Source organism: Canis lupus, chromosome 12, assembly GCF_011100685.1.
Source record: "Canis lupus familiaris isolate Mischka breed German Shepherd chromosome 12, alternate assembly UU_Cfam_GSD_1.0, whole genome shotgun sequence".
NCBI classification, from domain to species: Eukaryota; Metazoa; Chordata; class Mammalia; order Carnivora; family Canidae; genus Canis; species Canis lupus.
Window position 1 is genome coordinate 19,993,778 of NC_049233.1, and position 16,039 is coordinate 20,009,816.

The 16,039-nt window shown below is 41.8% G+C and overlaps 1 protein-coding gene across 1 annotated transcript in view; it reads right to left on the bottom strand.

The window, feature by feature from the left end:
• PKHD1 (PKHD1 ciliary IPT domain containing fibrocystin/polyductin) overlaps positions 1-6,512 on the bottom strand; it is a 469,885-nt gene extending 463,373 nt beyond the window's left edge. The window contains 1 exon segment of the mRNA XM_038554300.1: positions 6,346-6,512. The gene's annotated coding sequence lies outside the window, so the exon portion shown is untranslated.
• Positions 6,513-16,039: the final 9,527 nt, after the last annotated feature.

The following is a 16,039-nucleotide window of genomic DNA, read 5'->3' on the forward strand; positions in this document are numbered from 1 at the left end:
CTCTAATTCCCTAATAATAACAGCCTGGTTTGTGCTATAATAGGGGATAGTTAGAGTTAAGCCAGTTACAGTTTCCATATAAAACAAGGCATATTTAGAACCCTCACTCAAAGAGAGGGGACCATTATAATCAACTTGCCAATTCCTCGTTAGTTGGGAACTCCAGTGGATGGCCCCAGACTCCTCTAGTAGTTGTCTTGGGTGTTGTTTAGAACATACAGGAGGATATGGTGTTACTGCATTAACCATGTCACTGTATTTCAGAGGCAATAGGAATCCTTGGCAATATGCCATCTTATTCGGGTGCTAGGATGACTTCTCTTCATATGTACCCAATCTGCTTTATCTACTGATGGATCAGTTGCTACAATTTGTACCCGGGCTAGGGCATCAGCTTCCTGATTGCCACAGGATGTCAGTGCCTTATTATGTGGGATGTGGAAGACAGTGAGGACTATTTCAGCTCTTGCAGATGAACCTAAATGTCTTTCCGCATATCCTGACCCCTCAAGGGCTTATTCATGATCATCCATCCCATGGCTTCCCATTATTTAAGCCATAGGATTCATCTCTTTGTAAAGTCCAGTTGTCAGTGCAAAGAGTTAACAGGCAAGATGCATAAGTGATCACCAGCCAAACCACTGAGATCAGCCCGCTAGCTATTGAGGTTCCTTACGGTTTCCATCCAGATGGTGTCAGTGTTGGGTTGAATGGCAGCTGCAGTCTCTATAGAAAAGTTACCTTGACCAGACCCATCCCTATACAGGCATCAGCAGGAATTTCCCCCATGTCCTCTCTTATAGGCTGCCTGGGCCTCAGGGGCAGCCCTAGGAGGAATGTGGGGAGCTCTGGAGGCTCTACATACTCTACATGGCCTAGTAGCACCTACATTTTTGAGACGGTGGGCTGCTTCTCTGCTGCAAACAGGCACACCACTCAAAGTGGAGGTTTGAGCTATGGCAGAGGTGGGTCAGTGGAACATATTTTTAACACATCTCTTGATGGGAATGGAAATTTCTACCATGATATGCTATTCCTTCATGTGAGGCTCTACCTGGAAGAGCATGGGGTATACTGCTAGGAGCTATTGCTCTATGGAGGTAAATTGGGTTTCTACCCCCTTCTGGGGCTGAGACTAATATCCCAGAGGTACTCTGTCCTTCCACTGTCTTTGTTAATTGTGCCCAGTCCCTACCTTATGGAGCCACAGACATCTCTAATTCAAACAGGAGAGGCTCTGAGCTTTAACCTGCTTCACTAATATTTTCACTTTCTCAAAGGCAGCTTCTTGTTTCTATCCCCAGTTCTATATGTGTCCTTTCTTTACTAAGCAGTGCAAGGGATTGAGGTACTATGTCAGGTACAGAATAAATGTCCCCTCAAGCCCCCAAATCCATACAAAGGCTTGCATTTCTTTCATATTCTTAGGGGTTGGATAGGCTTGCATCTTATCAATCATAGCTTCCAGAATAATATACATTTTTCCCAACCAAACAACTCCCCAAAACTTTATGGCAGTGCCTTGGGCTTGAATTTTCTGTGGGTTCACTGCCCATCTTCTTCCACAAAGATGTTTCAGCATATCCTGCAAAATGTCCTGCAGTGGAGACTAGTCCTCACATTTTAAATAATAATATCTTCAATGTAAAAGGCCCATTTTTATTGATGTGGGGAAGGAGAACAGGAACAGGTCCGAGATTACCATTTGGTAACATACTGTGGAGCTATGCAAGTAGCCTTGGGGAAGTACCTGAATTATCCATTGTTGCCCCTCCCACATGAAGGTAAATTGATCTTGGGACTCTGGCCAGTGGTATACTGAAAAAGGCTTTTGCTAAGTCTGGAACAGCACGGTACATTCCTAGGACTGTGGCCAAAGTATCTAGGATGGTGGCAGTGTTGGGTACAGCCACATGGATGGGGGGTATGACGTTAGTCAATTTTTGGTAATCTACTATCATCCTCCATCAACCATCTGGCTTTTTTTTTAATTTATTTTTTATTGGTGTTCAATTTACTAACATACAGAATAAACCCCAGTGCCCGTCACCCATTCACTCCCACCCCCCGCCCTTCTCCCCTTCTACCACCCCTAGTTCGTTTCCCAGAGTTAGCAGTCTTTACGTTCTGTCTCCCTTTCTGATATTTCCCACACATTTCTTCTCCCTTCCCTTATATTCCCTTTCACTATTATTTATATTCCCCAAATGAATGAGAACATATAATGTTTGTCCTTGGCCATACAGGGCTATTGAAAGCATTACAAGCAGGGCATATAATATCCACTGAGTGCAGTTCTTGGAGAGGTTTTCTATTTCTTTGTGTCCCCCTCAATGTAAATTGTTTGACAATTAGCATTTTCAAGTGGGTGATAGATGTACCGATTTCCAGCTGGCATCTCCCCTCGGCATTAGTTTGATTCCTCTAACCTGGAGGCAGAATTCACCGATTATGGTTCGCAGAGTTTGACTTTGTGGGATACAGATGCCCAATGTTCCGTTATTGAAGAGATTAAAACTTTGTATCTTTGGGGCACCTGGGTGGTGCAGTCGGTTAAGCATCCAACACTTGATTTCAGCTCAGGTCGTGATCTTGGGGTCATGATCTTGGGGTCATGAGATCGAATTCCCATGTGAGACTCTGCCCTAAGCACAGAGTCTGCTTAAGATTTTCCCTCCCTCACCCTCTGTCTCTCCCCCTTGTGCCCGTGTACATGCATTCTCTCTGTCTCTGTCTCTCTCAAATAAATAAATCTTTCAAAAAACAAAAAACCTTGTATCCTTGGGGGAAGAACGCCCAATTTTTAGTGGCAAAGGGAACTTTCTAACCATAAATATTAGTCGTCTGTAACCCTCAGTGTCACTAAGGGGGCCAGAAAACTTCTGAGGGTTACCATGTATTAGAGTACATTCAGCTCCAGTATCCACCGGAGTCATCACCTTTTGATAATCTCTGAACAGTCAGCTAAACATGAGGCCTCCAACATCCTTTACAGCATCCTCACCTGGAGGCAATCCTGGACTGCATCCTATACAGTAGGTGTGGAAGGCACCCACCCCAAATAGGACTGTATCCCTGAGGCCTCTGCTGGCGGAGCCAGGGCACCAGGGATGGTAGGGGCCAATGGAACTGGGCTTAACTATTGTTCAGGCTTTAAGGATTTCCCCCAGGCTGACCAACACAGCATTGGATTGCCAGTCAATTTTTTCAGGTGGAGTCCCATCAAACCACAGTTACATCCTCATTAATTTTATTAGACCCTTTATAGCCAGTTGGAACAGCTTTATAAATCCCCTTTCTGTCTCATGCTTTTCCCACAGCCCATACCCATTCTCAGGATTTTTCAGTTTCTCCTAGATCATCAATGGCTTGCCCAACATCATAAATGTCTTGTCCCACCTTTGGACTCAGCATGGATCTCAGTGTCCCATACCAGGTGCTAAGGGCACACTGAAGTATGTTGGCTTTCATCCTTGCAGTGAATGTGGCCTGATTGGGGCCTTCAAAGACAGAGGGATAGATTCCCTGTCTTATTTTCAATCCCCTAAGATTTTGTGATACCCTGTCTATAGATTTCCATGACACCTTGTGCCCAGGGAAAGTCCCCTTGTTAGGCTAAGCCTCCCTACAGGCTAGAATAATCCAACCTATGAGAAACTGAGTCCCTTGAGCCCCTGAACATCATTCAGGCACTGCTAGAAGGCAAAGTATATGGCAACATTGCTCATCTTCTCTGTCTCCTGCCTGTTCAGAGAAATGACACGGCCTCCTGTATCTATCCCATTGCCACACTAACCATGCCTGAATACTTATCCTTTGCTGGAATTTGGCATCTGTATCAATAAATTCAGTAGTAGAGTATGTTCTCTCATCCTGAGTGTTTCCTGAACTGGTGGCTGCTCCAGCTGGCTGGGGTTGCTGTTGCTGTGCTTTTGCTTTCCTTTGTATCAGAGGTAGGATGTCATGGGTCACTTTGTTTCACAACATCCCCCTCAACATCCTCCCCCTTGCTCTCCTCACTTCCACAGGGATTCCACCTCTTAGGATCCCAATCAGGCTTTGTCATAAGTGCTGGCATCTTAATCCATGGCATTTTGTGCCCTCCTAGCTTTGCAAAAAAGCACACAAAGTTCTCCAACTTATTATCCTTATTATCCTTATTATTATCCTGCTCTTCCACCTTGTCTGTCAGCCACAGAGCCAGCAGAGTAGTGGACACCTGGACATCTTTCTCTAATGTGAGCTCTTCTTCCAATTTCTAACTTTTAGCTTCCACCTGTAATTGGACATCGGTAATCTGGCCAAACTGCCCACAGCAGACAGCCCACTGCAGCAAATATTCATTTCTTCTCTCTGCCACAGGGTGGCACATACACTTCTTCTTTTAAATTATTCATTCTTCAAAGAGGTCTACAGCCCATTCTTCTATTTCCACAATCATCTCTATGCAAAGGTCCCACATAGTATTCAGTAAATTCTAATTGGTGAATATATATTTTAAAACTCTATGCCTGGTTTACCTAATCTGAAAGAAATGGCTTTCACACATGTAAGATGAGCAGAATCCATGGAAGTCCAGCTAAAAAGCCATATGCCTTAGATAACATCTTAATGACTGCTCTACAGAGGCTGCTGAGCTCCCCCACCCCCTCCTGGCATACCCAAGTCAGAGGACAGACAAAATCCTCTGAAATATATTGACACTGAAGTTTTCTAAAAGTTACAAAAATTCTACTGGATATTTATCCAAAGAATACAAAGACACTAATTTGGAAGGATATAAGCACCCCTATGTTTATTGCAGCATTATTCACCATAGCTAAATTGTGCAAGCAACCCAAGTGTCCACTGATAGATGAATATATAAAGAATATGTGGCATATATATAATGGAATATTACTCAGCCATAAGAAAGTATGAAATCTTGCCATCAGCAACATGGATAGACCTAGAGAATATAATGCTAAGCAAAATAAGCCAGTCAGAAAAAGATAAATACCATATGATTTCACTCATATGTGGAATTTAAGAAATAAAACTAAACAAAGGGAAAGAAATAGACAAACCAGAAAACAGACTCTTAACTACAGAGAACAAACAGATGGTTACCAGAGGGGAGTTGGGTGGGGGGATGGGTGAAGTAGGTGAAGGGGATTAAGAGTACACTCATCTTGATAAGCACTGAGTAATATGCAAAATTGTGAATCACTATATTGTACACCTGAAACTAATATAACACTGTATGTTAACTATACTGGAATTAAAATTTAAATTTAAAAATAATAACAAGTTTTAAAATTTTACAGAATTAAATGTGTATATTACTAAATATATGTCTAATTTACATTTTTAAGAAAACACTGAGACTAGCAAAAATAGTTATACCATTTCAGAAAATATAAAAGCCACAAAAAACTCCCAGATAAAAGAATATCTGCTTGGAACTTAGAATGAACTTAGAGGAATGTCCTGATTAAGATAACCCAATATATGAAATAATCTATATTTAATTAAGCTCCACAAACATTTATTATATTCCTAGTATATGCTAGGCACTGTGCTAGGAGTTGGTAAAACAGAAACAATCTGAGTATGTGCCTTCAAGTCCCCAGCAGGTGGGATAGGAATGGAGGCTACTTAACATTTATGAAAGGAGATTTATGATATCCAAGAGGATTCAACAAGTGTTCCTATAAGTTGCAAAATTCTCTACATTTTTACAACTATTTGGAATAGAATTCTATTTTAAAACATCCGATGTTCAGAAATACATCTACTGCATAGGGAAAGGTACCCAGGAGTATTTGCTACTCAGTCAAAAGAACAGGATCTGACTTGCCTATTACACCCAATGGAATATCCTCAGCACGGGAGAGTCTATTTTCAATCTGACTGCATGATTTTAATATTTTCTGCTTCCTAGTTCGGAACAACAGAAGTAAATACTTAACACATTGGTTTTCTTAAAGTTCTATCCTCAGACCTGCATCTTTTCCTCTAGAATGGAGCAATCAAATCAATAATAAGTGTAATTTTTCTCAACATGATGAATCTACTTACTCTTCCTAAGGATAAAGTCAGCCTCCACTTAATTCTCTTAACCAGAGAATTTCCAACCAAACAAGAGCTGTGTGCTTTTGGTCCTCTTCTCACTTTGTCTTTCTCTGCTCCCATTCCTCCCCTTCCTCTTTTCTTCCCTCCTTGTCACCTTCCCCTCTGGAACTCAGAGACAGAGCAGTAAGGTTGCTAATATGGATCCTCCATTTCCTTTTGTTCACCAGGACATTGGCAAGAAGTACAGTATCTAGAGAATGGAGAGCAGAGACATTTCTGAATTGCACTTACCTTTTCTGCTTCTGTCTCGTTGTAACTCATGGGAGAGATGATCTTTCCTTTCTAAATAACCTCATTTATCTCTGATAAGAACCCATGGCCATGTTATCTGGTTAGAGCCCAGCCTGTAGCTACTGTACAGGTAACCCCTCGTGTTGGACTGTAACTCACCTAACTCGTTTGTGTCCTGGCCAAAAATGCACCAAAATAAAAGTTCAGAAGTGACCATAGGGCGAGTTTAATGATTAACACAAGCTACTTAGGCTTTTACCACGGGGACTTTTATTAATGACCAAAGACTGTCTTACATTTTTCTCCACTTACTGCATGTGCCCCAGACAAGAATTTTAAGTAAAAGTCCACCCAGTGAGACAAACAGGCATTCAGTGATTGAAAGAATTTGCCAGTAAGTCAGTGACCAAACACAGGGCCCAAGACAAAGGGCCAATGGAGGGCTAGTCCTCTTTTCATCAAGAGGAATGATTTGTGAGTTCCCTGCTATGGGCTGACACTCTCCCTACAGGGGTGTGGGGCTAGAGAAACAGAAAAAAGAAGTAATTTATTCAAAGTCATCCTAAGAAAGGGCACATTAGCCCTCTTTGTTGTACTTTCCTCCCTCCCTTCTGACCACACTTTCTTGACCAAGAAGATGAGGTCCTTGACCTTTACTCACCAGCTTCTAGTAGGACCAAGACCATGGGTCTCAGTCATTGGTTTGACTCCTGATAAAGAATCAGAGAATAGGTCCAGGAAGTCAACACCAGGCACTTTTTTCATTGGTTCATGTCTGACCTCTCTGTTTCTGTCCTACCATCCATTCCAATATACATCACCAGCTTCTTTATTGCTAAAGGTTTCCAAAAATTAATCTCATCTATTCTTGGGTAAATAGCCTAAAATAGATATTTGTAATTCTTCTGGCCAGCCTTACTGTCAAGATTTTATTCAAAAGCACCCCATTTTTCCTATGGGTGGATTTGCTTCTCCATTCTTAATCAAAAGAATCCTAATAACTTTGGCTTCTGTGCTTTACGAGCCTCCTGGTGGGCAATCAAGCTCTACTGTTAAAGAAATGAAGAGAAATGAGCCATTTACTGCTCTAAGACCTTGGAGTAACTCTACAGGGAGTAATATACCACCTGAAGCTTGGGGACCATCAAGTACTCCCCTTTGTGAGTTCCCGGGTCCACCTGAGAGCCTCAAATCTAGGTACAGATCTAAGTCTGCCAAGCAAACACAATCTCTAGACATCTAAACATACGCCAAATTCCCTCTCATAGAGAAAATCTAAATAAAGTCTTGAGCTCAGGTCTGTGACTCAATGTTGAAAACAAATGTTCCTCAGAAGGCAGCCTGACCCTTGTTCCCCTGCCACCTCAACACAGGTAGCCATGCCCACTCCCAGACATTGACACCATCCTACAGGAAGCCATGTCTATGAGAGTTTATGAAACCTTGGCACAGAAATTTTTGTTCAGGGCTATGAAACAAACTCAGGGAGGTCAAGGGAGAAAGTCATTCTCTGACCCTTTTCTATTGGATTCTAACATCACTCTGAACTCCTGGGGACTAGCAGCTTTGGGAAGTGGGGGGAGGGGGGCCCATGAGAAAGCACTTTACAGATCCCCAATTATGGAAAGTATAATCAAATAAGGGTCTAGCTGTTGTGTCCTGAAGTTCATCACCACATTTGGCCAAGGCCACACTCTATAGGCTGCTCCCAACCAAGGAGTGAATGGGACAGGCCTAGCAAGGTACAGGACTCCTCTCATAAGGTCTTTGGCTTGAAGGCTCCCCAACAATCTTGCAGAACCTTCCTTAGATTAGATAGCAGCCTAAGATACTTCTATCCACCTCTCCTTCACTTAGGGTCAGTCTGACAACTCTCCCAGCCTTGCCAGCTCATCCCTGTTTTCTCTCTTTAGCAGTTCCCCTAGTAAAGTCCTTGCATTTAATCCTGTCTTAGCATCTATTTCTCAGAGGACTCAGACTAACACAGGTACACTGGAAGAAAACACATTGGCAAGAACTTCAGACATGTTATTAGTCACCTCAGCAGAAGTGTCAGTCAGTGGTGAAAATCCTAGGTCATTTTGTAGGCTGTGGTTCTTAAACAGAGGAAGCCAGAACAAAAGAAGAACAAGGGAGTATCATCTTAGGAACTTTCTGAAATCAGTGTGTTTAAGATCTTCCATCTGACCCCCCAGATCTACTCTCTATCCTTCTCCACCCTGCTCTGTGCCCTGGAAGGGTGACCTGTGTGGACTATGCCAGTGGTCTTCCTTGCCCATTGGCTTCTGGTTGATTTCACAAATGGAGGACAGTACCAGGAGCCCAGGGGGAGGTGGAGAGGGGCAAGATTTGATAAAGGGGTGTATTTCCCCCAGTTACTTCCCAGCTAATCTTAGCTTCTGATAGGGTACCCTTTTCATGTAGCCTCTCTTTCTCCCTACACTCTGCAAGTTCTGGTAGCCCTTCTCTTTGTCCCTTCAGGCCCAAGACTAACAGCTCCTATTGTTGCTAGTTTGCACGTACCACACCATCCTTTATTGCTTCTCCTAAGCCTTGGTCACATCTCTTAGAATAGTTCCTTTATTATTTTTTCAGGCTGAATGTCCATCTGCTTCCTACTGGAAACCTAACTGACATATAAGCTCTAAGAGATAACTAATTTCCCAAGTGGGAAAATGTAGAGTTCCAAGTCATCAAAAATTAGATGCTATTGTAAATATGACCTCATGAATATGCACAGGCTGGTGATGCCTGGCAACATTTGAGCTATACATGTCATTTCCAGACCAGATGCTGCATTTCTTAAGGAAAATAATTATCTTTATTTCTCTGTACCCAGAGAACATTTTACACTGTACCTTATACAGTGTAGGCATAATAAAACATACAGGAATGCCTTGTAAATCCATCTGAGAAAAAACACTGAGTAGATGAAGGCCGCAAAAGCCAAAACTAGGTTTTAAGTAGAAACCGAGAATGCTCAGTGCATTTTGCTTTTTTGCTTTCTCTCCATCGAACTTGGTTTTTATATGCTCTTCAAATTACGCACATGTTTCTGATAGAAGGCAGAGGCAGAGCATGGAGCAGGACATTCACATGGCCCCTTAGTCTAAGTAAGAACTTCATCTTACTTAGATGAAGTATGAGGAAGAGGAGCTCTGAAGCAAACTTTGCTGTCATTCTCCAGGGACAGGTCCTATGTGACCAGCCATGGAGCTATGGCCCTGCTATGCTATTTCTGTGTTGGAAGAATCCTCCCCAGGCAATTCCTCTTCCACCTGTCTAAAATAGACCCCTTATCCTCCTTCCTTTTCCTCAAGTCTTCCTGGTATCCCTTCTCCATGGAGAAACAAAACAAAACTAAAGCAATGATATTCTCTCTGGTTTAATATCATACTCCTAAGTAAATTGAGATCCTAAAGATAAATGAATACAGGCATTCCAATTTGGGGGGAAACAAATCTGTTCCACCAGAGGGTCTAAGTTACAGGTGACATACCTGCTTCATAATTTCTTCAGAAAATTTTCTTTCCCACTAAATAAAATTATTCAAAAGTAATTTGTCATTATTGCCTCTGTCTTAAGTCAGTTTTGCTCACTAAATTATTTTGATAACAATGACCCCACTTATCCAGAAGCCAAACTGTAGTGATCTCCATCATCTCAATGAGAATCCTGAAAACCAACAAGGCCCCTGTGGGGCACAGGCAAAAACAGCTTACAAAGCTGGACATTTGGGAGTGACATTGAACAGTAGCTTATAAAGCTGCACACTTGGAAGTGACATTGAACTGTAGATAGTTCCTCAAAGAAATGAGCAGAGCTGACTAGCGACTCTAACATCATAGGGTTTGAAGACACATAGTGATATGCCTCAATCACCCTGAGGGCATCATTGGATTATAACATTCAACACAGCTGAATGTTCATACCAACCAAACCCAGCAATTGGAAAGTAGTGAAATTAAGTGTATATCTAAGTGGAGGGTGGCCACCTCTTCCAGTTTATCCCAGCTAGGACCTTTCCTGGAATGTGAGACTTCTGATGTTAAAACAGGGCAAGTCCCAGACAAAGCAAGACAGTTGATCATGCTGCATGTAAGAAAATGGGGAAATGAGTATAGTACATGTTCGACCTTATTCTAGAAAAATTAAATATTTTATAAAAATACATTGGCACTGGAAGGGGGTAGACTTCAGTTGCTCATAAAATGTACTTATGTGGAGTAACTCGATCCTTGTCCTGTCGGATAAAATAGATGTTGCAATATCCAACATCTTCCAGACTGCCGAAACATCCTTTGCTCTGAATTTGGAGCATCTGTGAGAGATGTGGGCGAAATAGCACATGTCAGTTTCTGAATTACAGGAAAGCTCCTTCTCCCTGGGTTCAGTGGAATTTAAAATAAATCATACCAGCAGGGAGCAACAACACGGAAGCAATTAATTTTTTTCTAGTGTGGTACCATGTTACTCTCTGAGTCCAGAAGCCCAGCTGAGATTTCAGAAGTGTATCTCATGCTTAATTTTAAAATGATGAGTGACACTGAAGTCAGACATTTCTGCGGCCCAGTGGAGTGCTTGCTTTAGCAGCAGAATATTCTGATACTGTCAAGTTCTATATCTTAGAGGAAACTGTTTGAAAGATAAAAAAGCACTTGCCCCTTCCCTGGCAAATGTTACACAGCTGATAAAACAGCAGAGAGTGCAATACTTACTATGAGGGACATACAGGTGATCAAAAGGACAGGATTCCAAAAACCTAGAAAGAAGATTGCCTTCAGAATTCAACAATAAAACAACAAGATAATGGATCAAATTGCTCAGTGAGATTTATGGCTAGTCATCTAAAGAACACCATTCAGATGGCCTACTTGTGAAGATATGTAATGTGGCAGTTCTACAAAAATGGTCACAAATTCTCTGTCAGCTATCTCACTGGAAGCAGAGTCCACGTCTCCCTCCCCCTGAAGCGGAGGGGCTTGTTACTCACTTAAAACTAATAGAAGGTGTCAGAAATGATGCGGCCTGACTTACAAAGCTAAGTCAGAAAACACAATGCAATTTTGCCTTGTATGTTGGAACACTTACTTACGCTCAGAGCTCTGAGTCACCCCTGTGAGAACTCCATCTACTCTGGGGCTGCCACGCTGGGAGGAAGCCAAGCCACATAGAGACACCTCTTGTAGGTACTCCAATTTGCAGTTCCAGACATCACACGCATGAGTGAATGGGCCTTCACACCATTCCAGACCCTGGGCATCCAGTCACTGCCAACCTTTGAATCTTCCTATCAGAGGCCTCACACATGGTGTATTAGAGACAAGCCTTCCCTGCTATGCCTTTTCCAAAGCATTGATTCACAGAATCTGTGACTACAATAAATCTGCTGTTTAATGCCACTACTTGTAGGGTGGTTTGTTATGAAGCAATAGTAACCAGAATCAGCCCTAAGAAGCTTAGAAATAGGTGGGTCCAGGGATAAACACTTACGTGATCTTCTAAACTCTGAATTAAGAACCACTCTGTACTCCTGTTACCTGACTATTAATTTCTACTCATCCTAAGATCTCCAAATGACTATCCCCCCAAGCTTTCCTCCAAGGCCAGATGAGTTCCTCCATTCTGTATACTTGTTAAATCTTTTTTCTTCATTGTAGCACTTAATCTGATTATATTTAAATAATTATTATTGATGTATTAAACTCTGTATACATCATTATTGATGGAGGTGAAATGGATTTCTTTTGCTCTAGTCAAAGCCTTCAATCATGCTCATCAAATCTTTATTATTGCTTTTTTAATAACACTTCAGGTGTATCTCATAGTTTGCACCTTATTTCTATTTGTTAAAAAAAATCCAGACCAGGTTAAATGTGAATAAAGCATGCAGTTGAGTTAAAAGCATTGTATCTATGTTAATTTCCTAGTTTTATAAAGGTTCTATAGTTGTGTACGATGTTACCCTTATGGAAAGCTGGATGAAGGGTACATAGGAACTCTGATTTTTGTAATTTCTTGCCTTTTATACTATTTAAAAATAAAAGTATATTTTAAAAAATCCAGTCCATCTTAATGTGTTCCACTTCGTGTAGAGAAAGTTGCATCAGGTAGTACCGGATGCCCTGAAACATTCAAATCCTATATCCAGTCCCCAGGACTGATTCCCATGCCACCAAGCATATATTTTGGCTCTGGGGTACAGGTGTAAAAGGAGAGCTACGCCAGCCAGGATCTGCCTTATCACGAGCAAATCAATGAGCATTGGATGATAACTGAGCAGTCACTTAGGATTCAGTGAATTAAAACTCACCTGAGAAGCAGAGAGTCCTTGCTATGCTGGCCAATCAGGTTTCTGAACCACGCTTCATCCTGACCTTGAGTAATCTGTCAGGGGGAGCACTACTGCCCTTGAACACTAGTCTGAATGCTAGCTAGTCTTCCACAGGTGGGGCACCCAGGCTCACCATATGCTGAGTAAGCCTATTTATTTTGGTACATCATATGTGATAAACTGTAAGTATTCAATAAAGGAAATAGTGGATGAACAAATGGATGGATGGACAGATGAATAGATAAATTAATAAAGTCACAGACCATGAACAAGATTTATAGTAACACATTTGCTATGTAGACTATGTCTGAGGCACTGAGACACATCATGCTGGGAACATTCATATCCTAAAATAATGCCTAATTTTTTTTTTTTACTTTTTCAAGATTTTCTTTTCTTTTCACACATTAACTCATATAATCCTTACTACAGTCCAATGGCTATTGTACTCACTGTGACTCTCAGAAATATGAAGCAAGCTCTTCTAAAGTCATAGTTAATTCATGTGTAATAAGGACTAGAAACCCAAATCCCTGGATCACAGACCCCCATGTGTTTCTCCAACTGAATTTGGTATATGCCTTCTGCTGTGAGGACCAATAGGCACCAATGCATAAGGTGGTCTTAGGGCTGACTTCGTGGAATGAGATACACTTAGAAAGAAACTTCTTTCCTAGCCCACATGAATATCCCAATGCAGACAGACACTCAGCAGCAGTCCTGAAGAACTAGCCCTATAAGGAAAATGTGCTGTCATTAATTGCATTTGTTGGTTTCTCACTTAATGAAGAAATTGAATTCATAACTTCTAACTCTAACTCAATCCCATTAAGCAAAAAAAAGTAAATGTTGATGGAGTACCTGTGATGTGAGGGCCACAATGTAACTTCTGCCCTCAGAAGCTTTCAATCTACTTGAAAGAAAAAAATAGAACACTTACAAACAAGGCAACATAAGGCAGGATGTTGGAAACACCATAGAAGAAGAATGAGTGATAGATCCAGAGTAATCACTTCAGGGAGGCCTTTGGAGCAGCTGACACCTATGTGGGATGTGAAAGGATGGGTGAGATTTCTACAGATGGACAGAGGAGAAAGACTTTCTTTAAAAAGGAAATTCAAAAGTAAGGTTGAAAGCTACATACTGAGAAACAAAGTAAAAGAAAGCTGCAGAACTAGGGCAGGGTCAGCTAGTCTTGGGTAGAGGCAGCAGTGGAAGGTTTAAATGTATGGACATTGAAACTTATCGGTGTGGTGTGGACATCCAAACCTCAGCCCTGTGCTTTCTCAGAGATTTCTGTGGTCCCATCCAACAGCTAAACTGCCATGAACATTACAGCTATATGTGCAGAGAAAAGAAACAAAAGATCTTTGTTTTTGAAAAAAATTAACATTGCAAATTAACTTTTCTAAAAAGCAGGTTGATACATAGAGAAAAAGATCATTGAAAAAAAGAAAGGTGCAATGTGACCTGATCCAGCTTCGGCTAGCTCCCTAAACCTGAGGCAAAGACCCTCCTCAGTCCCCACAAACCTGTTCTCTTTGTACATCTGTCTGTGGTCACAGATTTATTTAACTCAGACCTGCTTTTCACCCTCTAGCCCACTTCAAAATAATGCTGCATTGGGGTGGCTCATGTGGCACTGGACCCACACTCACCTTTGGGCAGCATTTCCCACCTTCTTCTTAATTTCACACCCTGGAAAACTCGCCCAGGCTCACCCACTCCTCACCAAAGCTGCAGGGAAATTATTATATTTGGCTCTTTATTTTGTTATTACCTGTACATACCAATAGCATCGCCTTGAGAAATAAATTATTTCTCTTTATCTTTTCAATTTAGACATTGATAACCATGTTTGGACCCCTAAAATATGTTAAGCAGAATGGTTTCGTTGCTGGGGCAGAAGCAGAGACTGTGCAGATTCAAAATAGCCAAAATTCTGATCATTATAGAATAATCTCCAACTTTTTCATATTTAAGAAGCAAGCAAGCAAATAAACCTTTTTTTTTTTTTTAGAGTGAGCAAGAGAGGGAGAAAGCATGAGTGGGGAGAGGGAGAGACTCTCAAGCAGGCTCCACACCCAGCCTAGAGCCCCACACAGGGCTCAATCTCAAGACCCTGAGATCACAACCTGAGCAGAAATCAAGAGTAGGATGCTTAATCAACTGAGGCCCCCAGGTGCCCTGCAAGAAAATAAACCTTAATCAGATAAGACACTCATGGAATTATTTTAAGTTAAAACAAATGGAACATATGAGAAAGTAGAGTCTATGCCATGGTAACACGTTTCAAACTTGGAATTAAAAACAGAGCTTCCAGTCCTGGTATCCTGGTTTTCAAATAGTCCCTCAGAAAGAGACAAACTATCCATATTAACCTGAACTGTGAATCTCTGTACAAAACCATTAGTCTTCATTCATTAATTCATCCAACAAAAACTTAGTGGATGTCTGGGGAAAATGAGCATTTCTGTGTGACCCAGAGGTGCCCTAGGAGATTGCGAGAGATACAGATAGACAGGTGGGATGGGCCAAATTGTGAAGAGCATTTTTGGCCATGCTACAGAAACAATCATTTTATCCTATAGGCTTTGGAAAGCTGCCAATCCTTTTCAGGCCATCAAATGACATCAACTGACACAAAGAATAACTGGCATCTGTGTAGGCCGGTGGAGAAGAAAATGGATGCTGGAAGAGATGTGATGAGGTCTTGGGAATGATTCAAGGAAAATGGACTAATAGGAAAATAGTGGTTGCCTGAACTCCAGCAATAGCCAGAGAAGAACAAGTTTGAAAGGAATTCTTTTTTCTTTTTTTTAAATTTAATTTTATTTGTTTATTGAGAGAGAGTGAATGAGTGAGAGAGCACAAGTAGGGAGAGGGGCAGAGGGAGAGGGAGAGGGAGAAGCAGATTCCCCACTGAGCAGGGAGCCCGACATGGGACTCGATCCTGGGACTCTGAGATCATGACCTTAGCTAAAGACAGATGCTTAACCAACTGAGTCACCCAGGCACCCTGAAAGGCATTTCTAATATAGATTCAAGAGAACTTAACCAGTGACATAATGTAACAGAAAGAAATAACAGCGATGAGCCTGGCGTTTCTATTTGGGCTGTTGGACAAAAGGTTGTCTGATGACCGAGACAAGAGGTAGAGGCTGGTGATGCCCAACTCAGATCCCAGGCTGGTGCACCTGTCCCCCTGCTGCTGTGAGTGTAGGTTCCCTTGTAGCTGTGCCCACCCCACAGCCCGGGGAGCCACCTTGCCTGGAATGCCTGGGATATTACACCCTCCTCCCAAAGCAGCCCAAAGCCACTGACTGATGGATGTGGAGTTCAAAAGGCCAGTTCTGGATT